Genomic DNA, 15,325 nt, shown 5'->3' on the forward strand with positions numbered 1-15,325 from the left:
CAAGTTGTCACTATGCATCCCATCTTTGAGATCATTATGTTTTGTTTGTATGGAGAACATGCTTCCTTTTAATGTTATTGCTTTTTTAGATTGTCCTTCACGTCTATGTATTGGCATTCTCCATCAGTTGTTTCTTTGGTAAGACTTTGCCACCATGGATTCAAGTTTTTCTCTTCTACCAATTACTTCTGCTGTACAGGCTACAAATTCTGCTTTCACAACTCATTTCTTTTTCAAACTATTCAGCAATATCCTGCTATCATTCTGTGTTCTCTTGGGAGCCCACTGGGCACTCTGATGAGTCAGGTGTTGAATTGTTTTCTTTTGTCTTATAATACTTATTCATAGATGCTTGAATTCTTCCTTGAACTGGAGGTCATTTTTCCTTCTGTTTTGTTATCTTCCCTATGGGTTAGCTCATGTTCAGAGTCTTTAATTCTTCTTCCTGAAGTCTTTGATAATTTCACTCTTTTTTCTTTATTTTCCCTCACTTCTCGATTTCCTCCTTTTTTGATGGGGAGTTTCCCTAGTTTTCCTGGTTGTTGGATCTCAAACCTTCTCAGCTTCTTCCTATAATAGGCAATTCACAGTTCATCAGCCTAGATCTCTACCCTAAGTGATTGGAGGGGGCCAGTGTGGAACAGAACTGGCCCCAGCTAGATGCTGGTCTCTTTCCCTCAGGCTTAGTGAAACACCACATAGCCCCACCTATGGGTCTTGCCCCAGTTCCCTCTGTTCTTTCCTTGTCTGGTCAAGCTCTGTTTTGACACAGACGACTACCACTTTTCATTGTTTTTGCCCTCCTTACTCACATAGCAGCCTGAGCAAATTTCTGCCAATTGGATCTCCACAGAACTGGGTATTGGGGGAGATTGTGATGTAGAGTTGATGCTCTATTCCCAGAGCATGAGGGGTCTGGAACAGCCAGTTAGGTTTGAGGCAGGGAGGGAGACAGGGAAGGAGTGGCATGGGAGACCTGAGGAGAGAAGAAAAGGTTTAGAACAGCTTTTGCAGTGAGTGGGAGAAGGAATCAATTAGTGAAGAGTAGCAGGATTACTTTGCTATAGTTGAGATTATCTGGGAAATGTAAGGGTTCCCTGTGAGCATGGTTTTATGACTTTCTTCAGAACTATTCAGTAGTGAGTAGGAGCAAAGGAGATGGGTGGGAGTAATAATCCAGGGTTGGGGTTTAGCAAGGCATGAACAACAGGACAAGGAATTCAAGAGAAAAAGACAGTAAACAGGTGAACCAGTTCACAAAAGGGTCAATGCTGGGAAGGGAGGAGAGTATAGCCAAAGCAGGAGTGATATCCTGGGATAGAACTGAGGGCTAGACGGATTGAAAATAATGATGAGGCCAAAGAGTAGGTTTAATATGAATGAGGGATAGGGAGTGACAGAAAGATGAAAGATTAGGATCGGATTTTTTTAAAAAAATCAGAATTCATAGAAGGTATTTTGTAGATCTTCTCCTCCAACCCCTTCATTTCCCAGATGAGGAAACCAAACCCAGAGAAGACAAGTGACTTACCCAAGGCTCATTAGCCACTGCTAATAGGCATCAGAGCCAGTATTCAAACCCAAGTAATCTGACTTCTAATCCAGTACTTTTTGCCCTTAAAGTGCTTGCATGGGAGGGAAATCAGTAGAAGAGGCCTAAGTAGTTATTCACTTTTCTGGCATGGCAAAGACATTTGAGTATTACTTTTCCAGGGTTGGTTGGCTCAGTTTCAGCTTCTACTCTAGCTACACATTGCTGAGAATCCCAGTGGACAATTTCAAGAAGGACAGCATAGTATAATTTAAAAGGTAGCACCCAAGAAACCCAGATTCTACTCCCAGCTCTGCCACTAACAATTTGGGTTCCAAATTCCTTATCTATGTAATTAGAGATTGGACAAAATGATCACTAAAGTCCTTTCCAGTCAAGTCAAGTCAGCAAGCATTTATTAAGTGTTATTTATGTACCAGACAATGTGCTAAGGGCTGGGAATATGAAATACAAGCAAAAAGAAAGATAGTATCTGTATCTGCCACATGGAATGAGAAAAGACATATTAAAAAGGAGTTTAAAAGAGATCCAATAAAGGAAGTTGCCTTATGGGGGCATGAGGAAAAGATCCAGAGTGTCAGGAATGAAGCTCAGAGAGAAATGAAGGAGTGAGCATGGCAGAGCATGGGCACTTCCTCAAAATGGAGGTTCTGAGAGAAACCCATCCAAGGAGAGAGCTACAGGGGTTAAATTATTTTCCAGGAATCAATGAAAAAAAAGGTGTGAAAGAAGGTGGTCTAGCTATACCAGATCTCAAACCGTATTATAAAGCAATAATTATCAAAACAATCTGGTACTAGCCAGAGAAACAAAGTGATGGATCAGTGGAATAGATTAGGTACAAATTATATTATAGTAAATGCCCACAGTAATCCAGTATATGATAAACTCAAAGATCTAAGATTTTGGAACAAAATCTCATTATTTGACAAAAACTGCTGGGAAAACTGGAAAACAGAATGGCACAAACTAGGTATAGACCAACATCTTACACCATATACCCAGATAAGGTCAAAATGGGTATATGATTTACACATAAAGAATGATAACATAAGCAAATTAAGAGAGCATGGAATAGTTCACCTGTCAGATTTATGGATAAGGGAAGAATTTAGAACCAAAGAAGATATAAAGAGCATTACAAAATATAAAATAGATAATTTTTATTATATAAAATTAAAAAGGTTTTGCATGAACAAAACCAATGCAACCAAGATTAGAAGGAAAGTATAAAGTTGGGAAACAATTTTTACAGCCAATGTTTCTGACAACGGCAAATATATAGAGAACTGAGTCAAATTCATAAGAATATAAGTCATCCCCAATTGATAAATGATCAAAGGATATGAACAGGCAGTTTTCAGGTGAGGAAATTAAAGCTATCTGTAGTCATATGAAAAAATGCTCTAAATCACTATTGATTAGAGAAGTGCGAAATAAAACAACTCTAAAGTAGCACCTCACATCTATCAGATTGATTAATATGACAAAAAAGAAAAATGTTGGATGTTGGAGGGGATACGGGAAAACTGGGATACTAAGGCACTGTTGGTGGCGTAGTAAACTGATTCAACCATTCTAGAGAGCCATTTGGAACTATGGACAAAGAGTTATAAGACTATGCATATCCTTTGATCCAGTAATACCACTGCTCTATATCCCAAAGACATCCAAAAAAAGGTGGGGGAAGGACCTATTTGTACAAAGATATTTATAGCAGCTCTTTTTGTGGTGCCTAAGAATTGGAAATCGAAGGGATATCCATCAATTGTCAATTGGGGAATAGCTAAACAAGCTACTGTATATGATTGTAATGGTATATTATGCTATAAGAAATGACAAGCAGGATGATTTCAGGAAAACTTGGAAAGACTTACATGAACTGACATATAGTGACATATACAGAACCAGGAGATTTGTTGTACACAGTAACAGCAACATGGTTCAATGAAGAACTATGAATGACTTACTTATTCTCAACAATATAATGATCTAAGACAATCCCAAAGGACTAATGATGAAGCAAACTATTTGCCTCCAGAGATAGAACTGATATTGCATGAATATAGATTTAAGCATATTATTTTTCACTTTTTTTCATTTTTTTCTTTTATTTGAGTATTCTTGTACAAAATTACTACTATGGAAATGTTTTACATCATTGCGTATGTATAACCTATGTCTGATTGTTTACCATTTCAGGGAGAGAGAGAGAGAATTTGGAGCTCAAAACTAAATAAAAATATTAAAGAACTAAAAAAACATTTTCCAGAGTGAGTGCTGGGGCATGGAGGAGAGGTCTGGAGAGTAAGGAGTAAAAATGGGAAAGGACTTTATAGTGACACATTTTATAGAACTAAAAACTTAATTTTGTCATATTGACTATAAGTGCTGTAGGAGCTGAGAAGAGGAAACTCAATTAAAGTTGAAGTAATCAGGGAAGTTTTAAAAGAGGTGTAACCTGAGCTTTGCCTTAAAAGATGGGTGGGCTAGAAATGCAATGATAAAACAGACAACCTCGATAGCCTATTCCCAAAATCTAATAACTCTTAGCCAATTACTAAAATCTTTTCAAAATTTCTGGGTTAGGGGCTAAATAATTTGGGTATGAGGATGGTCAAAGATTGCATCACATCTCACCAAAAAGTAGTTGCTTTTTCTAGCCCAAAGAGACAGAAAAAGTTTGAAGGCCTGGTAACTGCACCCTGAGGGCCTTGAGTAATGATATGGAGAGTTTCTTTTACTATAACATACATGGAAGCACATCTACTATCTGCTCCTTCTTTGAAAGAAAATGTATAAATTGAAAATGGAAAATCATAAGTCAGAATTACCTACCAGGAAAGAATATTAGAGGTCAATGAAACTAAAGCCCAGAGAAATTAAGCGATTTGTTTATGGTTACATATCTAAGAAAAGGAAGTCTAGGATCCAGATTTCCTGACCCCCAACTCCACAGGCTTTTCCACTCTGCCATGACAGTTCAGTTTCTTCTATAGATGAGAAAGAATGGAGAGGAGACCCTTCTTTACCAGCAAAGGTAAAAATTAAGAGAAAATTATGGGCAAAATTCAATTCAGCCACCATTTATTAAATTCCAGGCACTGGATACAAATACAAAAGCCTGCCCCCAAAGAGCCTATGTTCTAGCAAAGATAGAATGCCAGTGCTGGGCAGGATTTTGGGGAGAGGTAAGATGGGGGTGGGGATTGTATCTGGGATCACAGATTTAGAGCTAGAAGAGACTTTAGAAATTATTCCAGTCCTCTCATTTTGTAGATAAAGGAACTAAAGCACAGAAAGATTAAACAACTTGCCCACAGTCAACTAGTGATAATAATAGTATTTATATAGTGCTTTAGGATTTGCAATGTACTTTAATAACCATTATTTCATTTTATCCTCACAATAACCCTAAAAGGTAGGTGCTATTATTATCCTTATTTTACAGTTGAGGAAACTGAGGCTGGGAGAGTTTTTTTTAAGGACTTGCCCAGAGTCACATAGCTAGTAAATGTCTGAGGCTGGATTTGACCTTCCTGACTGCAGACCAAGCACTTACTCCATTGTACCACCCCGTTGCCTTTGGGCAGTACCAAGATTCAAATCCAGATCCTTTGATTCAGTGGTCTTTCTCAAATATCTCAATATTTAAATGGATGGATCTGTGATCTCTGATTTGGAGATATGAACCATGCAGCTCATAATCTATCCCTGCCTACCCATCCTGTTCGTGGACTTTTGCCCATGTGCAAACAGGTTCAACATGGAAGATCCATCTAATGTACTGGATTCCCTTGTTATTTTCTCCTGGCCTTGCAAGGCTGCCAGTGGAATACTGACTCTCTTCCTTTCCTCCTTTACCCTTACCTTGTGAATAGCCTATTTTCTCTATTTCACTGATGACATTCTGCTCTTCCTATACCCTTACCTTCTATAGGCTATCTCTCTATTGCCCTGCAGGTGCTAATTTGGAGATTCTTGTGTTCCATGTCTCAAAGCAATAGAACTTGATATGTCATCTTTTATATTATTATTTTTTGTATGTCATCTTCCCACCCCACCCCCATCATAAACTACTTGGGTCTTGTTGAGGTTGAATTGAATTGAAGGATTAGTCTAGAATAGATAACCACTGAATGCCCTTCCGCCTGGGCCACTGGGCAGTGCAGTGGATAGAATGCCTGGATTCAGGAAGACTCATCTTCATGAGTTCAAATCTGGCCTCAGACACTTACTAACTGTGTGAACCTGAGCAAGTCACTAAACTCTGTTTTTCTCAGTTTCCTTATCTGCAAAACGAGCTGTCGAAGGCTATGGCAAAACCACTCCAGTATTTTTGCTGAGAAAACCCCAAATGGGGTTATGAAGAGTCAGACACCACTGAAATGATTGAACAACAAAACCCTTCCAACTCTGGAGATTCCCTGGTTCTATGAACTGAGAAATGAATTGTTTTAAAGCCAATGGAAATGGCTGCCCTATATAATAAGATCCTGTATATATTTTTAAGCTAAACTTGTGATCACCCCTCTAATGTACTTTGGAGAGGTTACCATGTCCCCCAGTGCTAGATGAGGGAAGAGTAACAGCTTAAGGATCATGAGCCATGTTTCAACTTCCTGGTTTCCAATTACACATTGCCTTTTGCTTAAGTTTTTTTAAATTTTTAAATAGAGTTCAGGCAGCATCCACTGAACTTTACCTTTTCTGAAAGAATGGATTAAGGAGTAACAGGAGATCATTAAGAATAAGAGTACAGGTTTCTTAGAGACAGAGCAAAAAGAAGACATTTGTGTATCCTATATAAGATTTGAAGCCTGGGCAATACAGTTTACCAGAGGCAAATATATATGTATGTGTGTGTGTGTGTATATATATATATATATATACATATATATATATATATATATAAATAAAATATGTATGCATACATATATATATATACACACACATACACATACATATATATATACATAAATGTCATGGAGAATGGTATTTTCTGGCATTAAAATATATGTATTTAAACAAAGTCATGTTCAAAAATGCCTCATTTTGTTCATCTGCTAGTTGTACCATTAGGTGGAGGCCACACTTGAGACTCTAGGCCCAGCTCTGCATAGAGGCCATGAGAGAAGATATCAATGTAATCAAGCTAAAATGTAATCCCTACTTTGTGGACTTGGGAAACCTCAGGGAATTTCTGGGAAATGCGCTGTGCCTCACAAATTCAGGGGTGATGAAATGGATTACATGGGGGTGGGAAAATGTGTCTTCAGCTGTTTTAGCCGATCTAGTTAAAAAAGGAGACTTTCTACCTATTCAAGAATGATATGTTGGAAACCCATGAGTCTCCACAATTTGACAAGCCATCGCCAAGGTCTGAGGACTTCATTCTGACATCTTAGCTGAACGTGTGGATATTATGGCTCATGTTTACTAATCTTCCCACTTGTCCTGCATAAATAAAAATAAAAATGCACCCAAGTAAATGTGAGCAACTCATTCAATATAGGCTTATTGTGTGCTTACTACATGGGCCATTTCTTGTGGGGAATACACGACAGATCATGGAGCACCCAGGAATCTGATGTTGCAGCACAAAACAGCCCACAATTGGTACTAAGCATGCTCAATAACCCCCTGGAAAATGTACTGGGAAAACCTTCTCTGGGCTTCTTGCCCCTGGACCCTACTAACTCTGACTTGGTGGAAAAGTTTCCAACATCACCTCTGAGAGGATCCCACCTGGATGCCCATCCTATCCTGGATTCCTGTTCTAGCAGCCCCTCTGATTCGGATGGTCCCTAAATGGGGTGACAAACTCAAAATCCACAGCATATATGTAACAATATATAATTGCTTCACTGTGTGACACAGACTGTTAGATCCATAGGACTTCAAAGGAAGATAATAAGATAATAGAGCTGGAAGTAACCTTAGAGATCACAGTGAAGTCCAACCCCTTCATTTTGCAGTTGAGGAAACAAACCCAGAGAAGTAATTTGCCCAGGGTCACCGAGCTAGTATGAGAGATGACATTTCAATCTAGACCTTCTCTTTTAGAACTCTATCCATTACAACAGACCTTGAAGTTACTGGGGATAAATATGCCATTTCTGAACATTGTTACCAATGTATCTAATGTGGGAACTCCTAAGATTTTGACTTCCCTTCTTTCAAAAAGACCAAGTCTTTAGCTCCCCACATTTGGTGACAAAACATCCCCTGAGAACCAGCCATGAGTTTGTCCCACTCGTTCCCCAGAGTGGTTCCTAAAGAACTTCCTGCTGTCACTCTAGGAACAGCTGTCATGGGACAAGTGAGGTTATTGCTTCTAGAGGCATTCTGGAAGCAGGGGAAGGTGGGGACAGCAGAAGCTTCTTCTTTGGTCTTGGAGCCTGTGTATCAGTGACATGATGCAAGCTTCTGTCTCTCATGGGCACAAAGTCATAGATCAAACACGCTCCCATGTCTCGGAGATTCTTTCTTTCCTCTCTCTTCCTTCTGTTCTCATTGTCTCTCTTGTTCCTTCCTTCTTTCCCCACCCCCACCCCCACCACTTTCTCCCCTACCGGTATTACAGATGGTATTACTTAGCCTTCCTGGGAAAACTCAATGACTGAGATCTGGTATAGAGATCTCAGAATCAAGAAATTAATGCCATGTTGTCTGTGGTCTATTGTCCTAACCCTCAAAATCCACTAAGCTCACGAAAGTGCAAGCCTGGTACAAGTTGCTGTTTGACTCTTTCTTATTTTTGTTTAAAAAGACACATACCTCTTCTCTCTTTAGACCAGTCTTTTCACCATCCCATGAAAATGCCATACCCATTTGTGCCTTTGAGTCTTCATTGCTGGGTCCATCACCTAGAACGGCCTCCCTTTTATTCTCCACCCATCCAAATCCAAAGACCATTTCAAGAGCCATTGCAATTCTCATTCCCTCCAGTAAGCCTCTTCTGGCCACTCCAGCAGTCACTGGCTTCCACTTTTCTCTGAATCTCAACAGTACTTATAGGCCCAGGGGTGTGCTAGAACTGGCTTATACTGACTTGAGAGAGATGATTGTTTAAATTTACAGTGTGAGTATGTACACCTCAGAAATCCATAAATGCTACCATTCATGGATCGATTTGTTTCGATGATTGTCTAGACTTAAGAAAGAGCTGAAGAAAATGTGTCAGTGTATTATGTGTGTATGTGTGTATATTTATTTTATTTTTTTCCCCAGAGACCCAGTTGTTCAACATTTAGCAGCAGATTTCTGACAGTCCCTCACAATTAGGCATGTCCTAATATATCCTCAATAGCGTTCACTATTATTTCCTATCTGAAGCAATCTGGCTCTAAGGCACATTTCTGGCCTTGTGTCCTATTACTTACAACCCTTCACACATCACTCTGTATCGTGGGCAGAACTGTGGTGCTGACCTCATTGTTGCATGCCTATGAAACCTGGACAGTTTACCAGCACCATGCCAGGAAACTGGATTGCTTCCATTTGAATTGTCTTAGGAAAATTTGGAAGATCACCTGGCAGGATAAGGTACCAGACACTGAGGTCCTTATTTGAACTAAACTGCCAAGCATTCAAACTCTGCTTAAGAGAGCGCAACTCCAACGGGCTGGCCATGTTGTTTGAATCACATGGTGGTCAGAAGAAGCAATACAGGGACACTCTCAAGGTCTCTCTTAAGGACTTTGGAATTGATTATGTGACATAGGAGACACTGGCACAGGACCACTCAGCATGGCGTGCCCACATCAGAGAAGGTACTGTGGTCTATGAGCAAAGCGGAATTGAGACAACTAAAAGGAAACAAAGGATACACAGATTTGGAGTATCCACCCCAAATGTTCACATGGATTGTTTGTGCCCTACCTGTAGTAGAGCATTCCAAACTTGTATTGGTCTGATCAGCCACAGTCAGACACATTGAAACTTGACTCTAGCATAGTGATGTCATTTTGGTCCTCTTTGAGAACAAAGGACAACAACCAACCAACCAACCAACCAACAGCATATTACAAAGAATAACATCTACTCAAAATGGCGTAAAAGATATTGAAGATTTTGGCAAAAACGGTAACACATGAACAGCCTAAATGGTACATTGGTGCTACTAGGATATTAAGTTGACCAGACTACCCCTTGCTTGATGAGTGTATACTCTATAGAAAATGTATGAAAAAAAGATGAAATAAAAATTGTAAAAGTTAAAAAAAAAAAAGAATCAAGGCGACTGGCAATAGAGTGCTGTGGATGACCTTGAGTCAATGTGTTATCAGAGGCAAGACCTGAACCCAGGTCTTCTTAATTCTGGGGTCCAGTTCTCTTTATTATCCCAAACTGCCTCTCATTTTGCTTATAGCAGGCACTTAATGAATATTTGTTGAATTAAACCAAACATGTATACAGATTACCTGTACAAGATGTAAAGCTCCATAGTGCCTAGCAAAGTTGGTAAGCACTCTTCATGGTTGATGGATTAAATAGTTATCATTGGGTCTAGCTCCAAAACATTTACTCTAGTGTGGGGAGGGCACTATTGACAATGCAACAAAGTTATGTGAAGGATTATTAAGCCTAAAACTGCCATTCCTCTAACTGAGAGATTCTGTCAGTGTTCTCCTGACTTAGGCTTCTTGCCTGAAAAATGGGAATAATGTTAATAAAAACACTATTTGCTCTGGTGACATAAGAGTTAGGGGCCAGAGTGAGATGGGCCTCAGAAATAATAAATTCGGTGAGGTAGTATGGTATGGTGCACAGTGGTGTCAAACTCAAATAGAAATTGGTGAGCCACTAAACTGCACACAAGGATCCTGCCAACTATGTGTTGACTTAGAAAACCTCTCTCTCTCTCTCTCTCTCTCTCCATATGTGTGTGTGTGTGTGTGTGTGTGTAATTAATAGATCAACATTAAAATCAGATAGAAACCAAATTTTAATCTGGATTGGGCTGCCCTCAGGAATGATGTAGGTTGAGGGAATGATGTGGACCACCCTTTTGAATGCTTGACACCTTGAACTAGGTTCAAGATCTGCTTCTGATTCATACTATCTTTGTGACCCCGGGCAAGTCATATAACCTCATAGGGCCTCCAAGCAATCCTAATGAAATAAATTGCCAAGAAGGTATAGACCTGCACTGGCAGGGGAATTTCCTCATAGGGAGCTCCATGACATCTGGCCATAAAGAAAAAGGAAAATGAGACTCTGTAAGGAATCCTCAGGGAAGAAGGAGGAAGGTTCAGAAAACCTTGCTCTTTCTTTACTCTCTGAGAAATACAAAAGGGGAACTAGGAGGCCCAGTAAAGGTCTCTATGGCTCTGTGCCTGGCAAAGGCAAGATGAGTCATTTGATAATGAGACACATTTGTTTTTCCTATGACTGCATTTCTCTCTCATGTGCCGGCAACCGGTCAATACCAATTAACCCATGTCAGGAACAGTCTGCAGCCTGGAAAGACCTTTCTTGTCTGGTCTCTGTCCCTTCCCAGGGCACTTGGGGAAAAGAGGAGCTTTCTGTAAGGCTTGCCCAGGGAGGAAGAGGAGGAAATGAGGTTGCTGCCCAGGTCAATAAATAATTAATAAACATTTTTTCTAAAAACATCTACTATGTGCCAGACACTGTACTAAACACCCCAGGGATATAAAGGAAGGCAAAAGACAGTCCCTGCCCTTGAGGAACTCACAATCTAAGGGGGGAGGGAAGACATTTAAAAGGATGCTGAAAAGGGGGTGGCCAGGCTAGGAAAATAATGAAGTCCTGCAGCCCAATGAGAAATTATGAGATTGCTGTCCTGGGCACTCTTCCTAAACTGAGGATCCAGGGGGAGCTGTCTTGCGTCCACCCTCTCCCCTCTCCAATCAGGGGCACAGAAAGGCCCCAGGCGTAAGGGGTACAGAATTGGTGTGTCTCTTCTGAGCCTTCCCCTTGAAGTTGCCAAACTGAAATTCCCAAATCATAGGTCAGTGTAATTACCCCAGTGGCCTCCCCACCATGCTGAACATAGAAAGCCTAGGAAAACCCAAAACCTCTGAGTCACTCTATCAGAGTAACGCCAGAAGTAATGGCCCAAGATCCTTTTCCAGGCTGGCAGTGAGGAGTTTGAATATCAACTGACCTCTAATTTCCCAGAAGTCTTCCCTCCCCAGACTAGCATAAATCAACGCCACTCTCCAGGTCCAGGCTCCCATCTCTTAACCCAAGGTCTGGACCAGGTAAAGATTTTTATTTTTTATATTACATGTTATTTATATTTATAAATATATAATATTTGGTTTTATAGAATTACATTTTATATATTTTATTTTTAAAAAAACACCAGATTTTACTGGGTTTGGGTGCCCCAACTCCAGCCTGGACCCCAGGGCCTCAGGACCCCTGACTCATTTCTACCCTCTCTATTTTTATTCTCTCTAATTGCCCTTTGTTATACCCTCTTCATATATCCCCTCAATAAAGCTGACTTGCTGTACTGCTTTGTGTGCTCCATGTTTCTTTGGAATGGATTTTTGGTTTTCTCAACCTTCCTAAACCAATATCAAGACAGACCATGTCATGCTCTCATTGGAAAAATCTTCAATAGCTTCCTTTTGCCTCTAGGAATAAAATACAAATTCAAAATCCTTGGGCTAGGGTTTAGAGTCCTGAGCAATTAGGCTTTCAGGCATTTCTTATTATTCCCCTCGATGAATGTTCTGTTTCCATCAATCTATTCTGACAGCCATTCCCTATACACATCTTCCACCTCGGTACCTTTGTGTAGGTGATCCCCCAAGTCTCCCCTCTCACCTCTACCTCTTAGAATTCCCAGCTTACTTCACATCATAGCTCAGGTGCTGCCTATTACAATGAAGTCTTCCCTGAGTCCCTCCTCTTTGTCAGTGTTCTCTCTCTCCTGGAATTACTTCATATTTACATAACAATCAACAAGCATTTATTAAGCTCCTAATATGTATCATCTAGCAGCTAGGTGGCACAGTGGATAGAGATGTAATTGTTCTCTGACATCTTAGGCCCAAACAGGAAAAAAAAAAATGGGTAGAGGTGAAACCCAAAGAATTTGATTAAGATACAACACAATAATTGCCCATTGCAGAGGGCGGTTAAGACGTTTGGACAATGTGTAGAGGGGAAAGGAGAATGACAGGGTGGGAAAGGGATTTTGGTGAAGTTTCCTCTCTAATGGGGCTTTAAAAAAAGATCAGTGAGAAAAACAGAGAAATTTGGTGAGATTAGCAGTGAACTGAGAATCAAAAGACCTAGGTTCTTAGTCTTGACTTCTAGCTGTGTGATCCTGAGCAAGTCACCACCTTTGGGGGCCTCGGTGTATTCATTCATAAAAACAAGAAGGTTGGCCTAGGTAATCTCTAAAATCTATAAAATTTGTTGGTTCTTGATTTTTAGAATCAGTTCTCATCACTCTGGCTGGTTTTGCCTGAAAGTTGGTGATTGCCTGATGAAACATCGAGCTCGGTCCATCACGACTTCTAGGTTCTGAAGTCACCCCTACCCTCTGTCCCTTACTAACAATGAAGGGAAACTTAGCGATAAATAGAAGGCAGTACCGCTGTGTACCACTTGGGGGCAGCAAAGACTACCAAAGGATTTCACACCTTTCAAAGCTTGCAGGGATGATGAGGTTTTCTCTCTTTTTAACATCAGGAATCGTTCCTGAATAGGGCCCCTACCCTAGAAAGTTGGGTTTTTGTCTGTATGTTTTTGCCAAGTTTTATCAAACCTTTTGCTATCACATCACACTGATTTCTGAATATTACTACACCCTTCCCCCAACATACACACATACTTAGCCTTGTGGAGGAAAAACAGAAACAAAAACAATTCAGCAAAACTTATCCACACATCAACCATATCCGATGATATATGAAATATTCCACATCCAATATAAAATCCTCTGTTTGGCATCTAAAGCCCTCCATAACCTCGCCCCATTCTTATACCTTGTTGTTCAGTTGAGTCTGACTCTTCATCACCCCATACAGTGAGTAATTGTGCCACCCAATATGCTGTTTTCTTGGCAAAGATAGTAGAATGATTTGTGATTTCCTTCTTCAGTGGATTAAGGCAAACAGAGATTCAGTGACTGGCCCAGGGTTACCCAGCTAGTGAGTGTCTAAGGCTGGATTTGAACTCTGGTCTTCCTGATTCCAGGCCCAGCGTTCTATCCACTGAACCATCTGGCTGCTGGTTCTTACACATTACTCCCCTCCATGTACTCTACTGATCCGGCTTCACTGATCTTGCAGTTTCCAGAACAGGGCACTCCATGTCCCAACTCCATACATCAACACTGGCTGTCCCCTCCATGCCTGGAAATCTCTTGGTTTCTCTGGCTTCCTTCAAGATTCACCTCAAATCCCAGCTTTTTCGGGTGGTCCTTTCCTAGTCCCCTCCCCCCAGCTAATAGTGCTTTCCCCTTTGAGATTACCTTACATCTACTCTGTATAGATCTTGAATGTACCTAGTTATTTATTTACATGTTGTCTTCCTCATTAGAATTTATACTCATTGAGGGCAGGGATCTTGTTATTGACTTTCTTTCCATCCCTAGTCCAGTTAGCACAGTACCTAGAATGTATTTGCTGATTGACTCTTGTCCTTCTACCTTTGCAGAAAGGGGAAGGAGGTAGATCCATTTCTTCATCTTTTGGGGCCAAGCCTGGTCATTACAATTGCACAACATTCAGTTTTATTTTGTTGCTTCCCTTTACACTGCTGTAAGTCATTGCTGGCCTCTGGTTTGGCTTACTGCACTCTGTCTCAGTTCATAGAAGGCTACCCCAAATTCCTCATATTCATTGTCTCTTATGGCATTGGGGACTAGTCCTGTGCTTTCATACAGGGAACTCCTCAGGTGAGGAAACTCCCTCTGCTAATGCAAGTGACCAACCTCTCTGGAACTTATAGAGAGTGGCCTGCCCAGCCAATACGTGAGAGAAGAGAAAATTGAAATGTGGTCTTCTTGACTCTGTCCTCTCACAGTCTATTTCATAACAATCACGTGAGATACAGGGTGCTATATAGCAAATAGCAAGCAGGACTCAGAGAACCCGAGCTTAAGTCCTGCCTCAGACACATACTGGCTGAGTTACCCTGGGCAGGTCCCTAAACCTCCTAGTGCTTTAGGTGACTCTCTGCAGAAAAAGAGCTGGTCTATTTTGGTAAAGCAAGTTTCCTGATCCAAGACTTCCTAATAGCCAGACAATCCTAGGTCCATTCCTTAACTCTACAAATTTGTAGAGCAAATTAGCCATTCCCCAGTCTACAGGTACCTTCCCTTCCCTTCCCTGATAAGGTCTGGCCTTCAGACCTTCAACTTTGCCTTAGGACTTCTTTGAGACATATCAAGATTAGTCATTTTCCTAACTCAACTCTAGATTTTATTAGATAATAAAATTCAGTGCTTATAGGTTCCCAAATAGTCAGGACCTTTTTGCCATGTGACATTTGGTAGATACACCTTATTGTTAATGCATCTATCTTGTTCCTGCATGAACAACAGAGTTCCCTTTTTGTTCCCAGAAAATTCAGTTCCTTTATTGTTGTTTTGTTTATTATCCTCCCTTCCTTTCTTCCTTCCTTCTTTCCTTTCTTCTTCCTTCCTTAACTTCTTCTTTTCTTCCTTTCTCCCTTCCTTCTTTTCTTCCTTCCTTCCTTCCTTTCTCCCTTACTTCCTTCTTTCCTTCCTTCCTTCCTTCCCTCCTTCCTTCTTTCTTTCCTTCCTTCCTTTCTTCATTCTTT

This window comes from Trichosurus vulpecula, chromosome 4 (genome assembly GCF_011100635.1).
Source record: "Trichosurus vulpecula isolate mTriVul1 chromosome 4, mTriVul1.pri, whole genome shotgun sequence".
Taxonomy (NCBI): Eukaryota; Metazoa; Chordata; class Mammalia; order Diprotodontia; family Phalangeridae; genus Trichosurus; species Trichosurus vulpecula.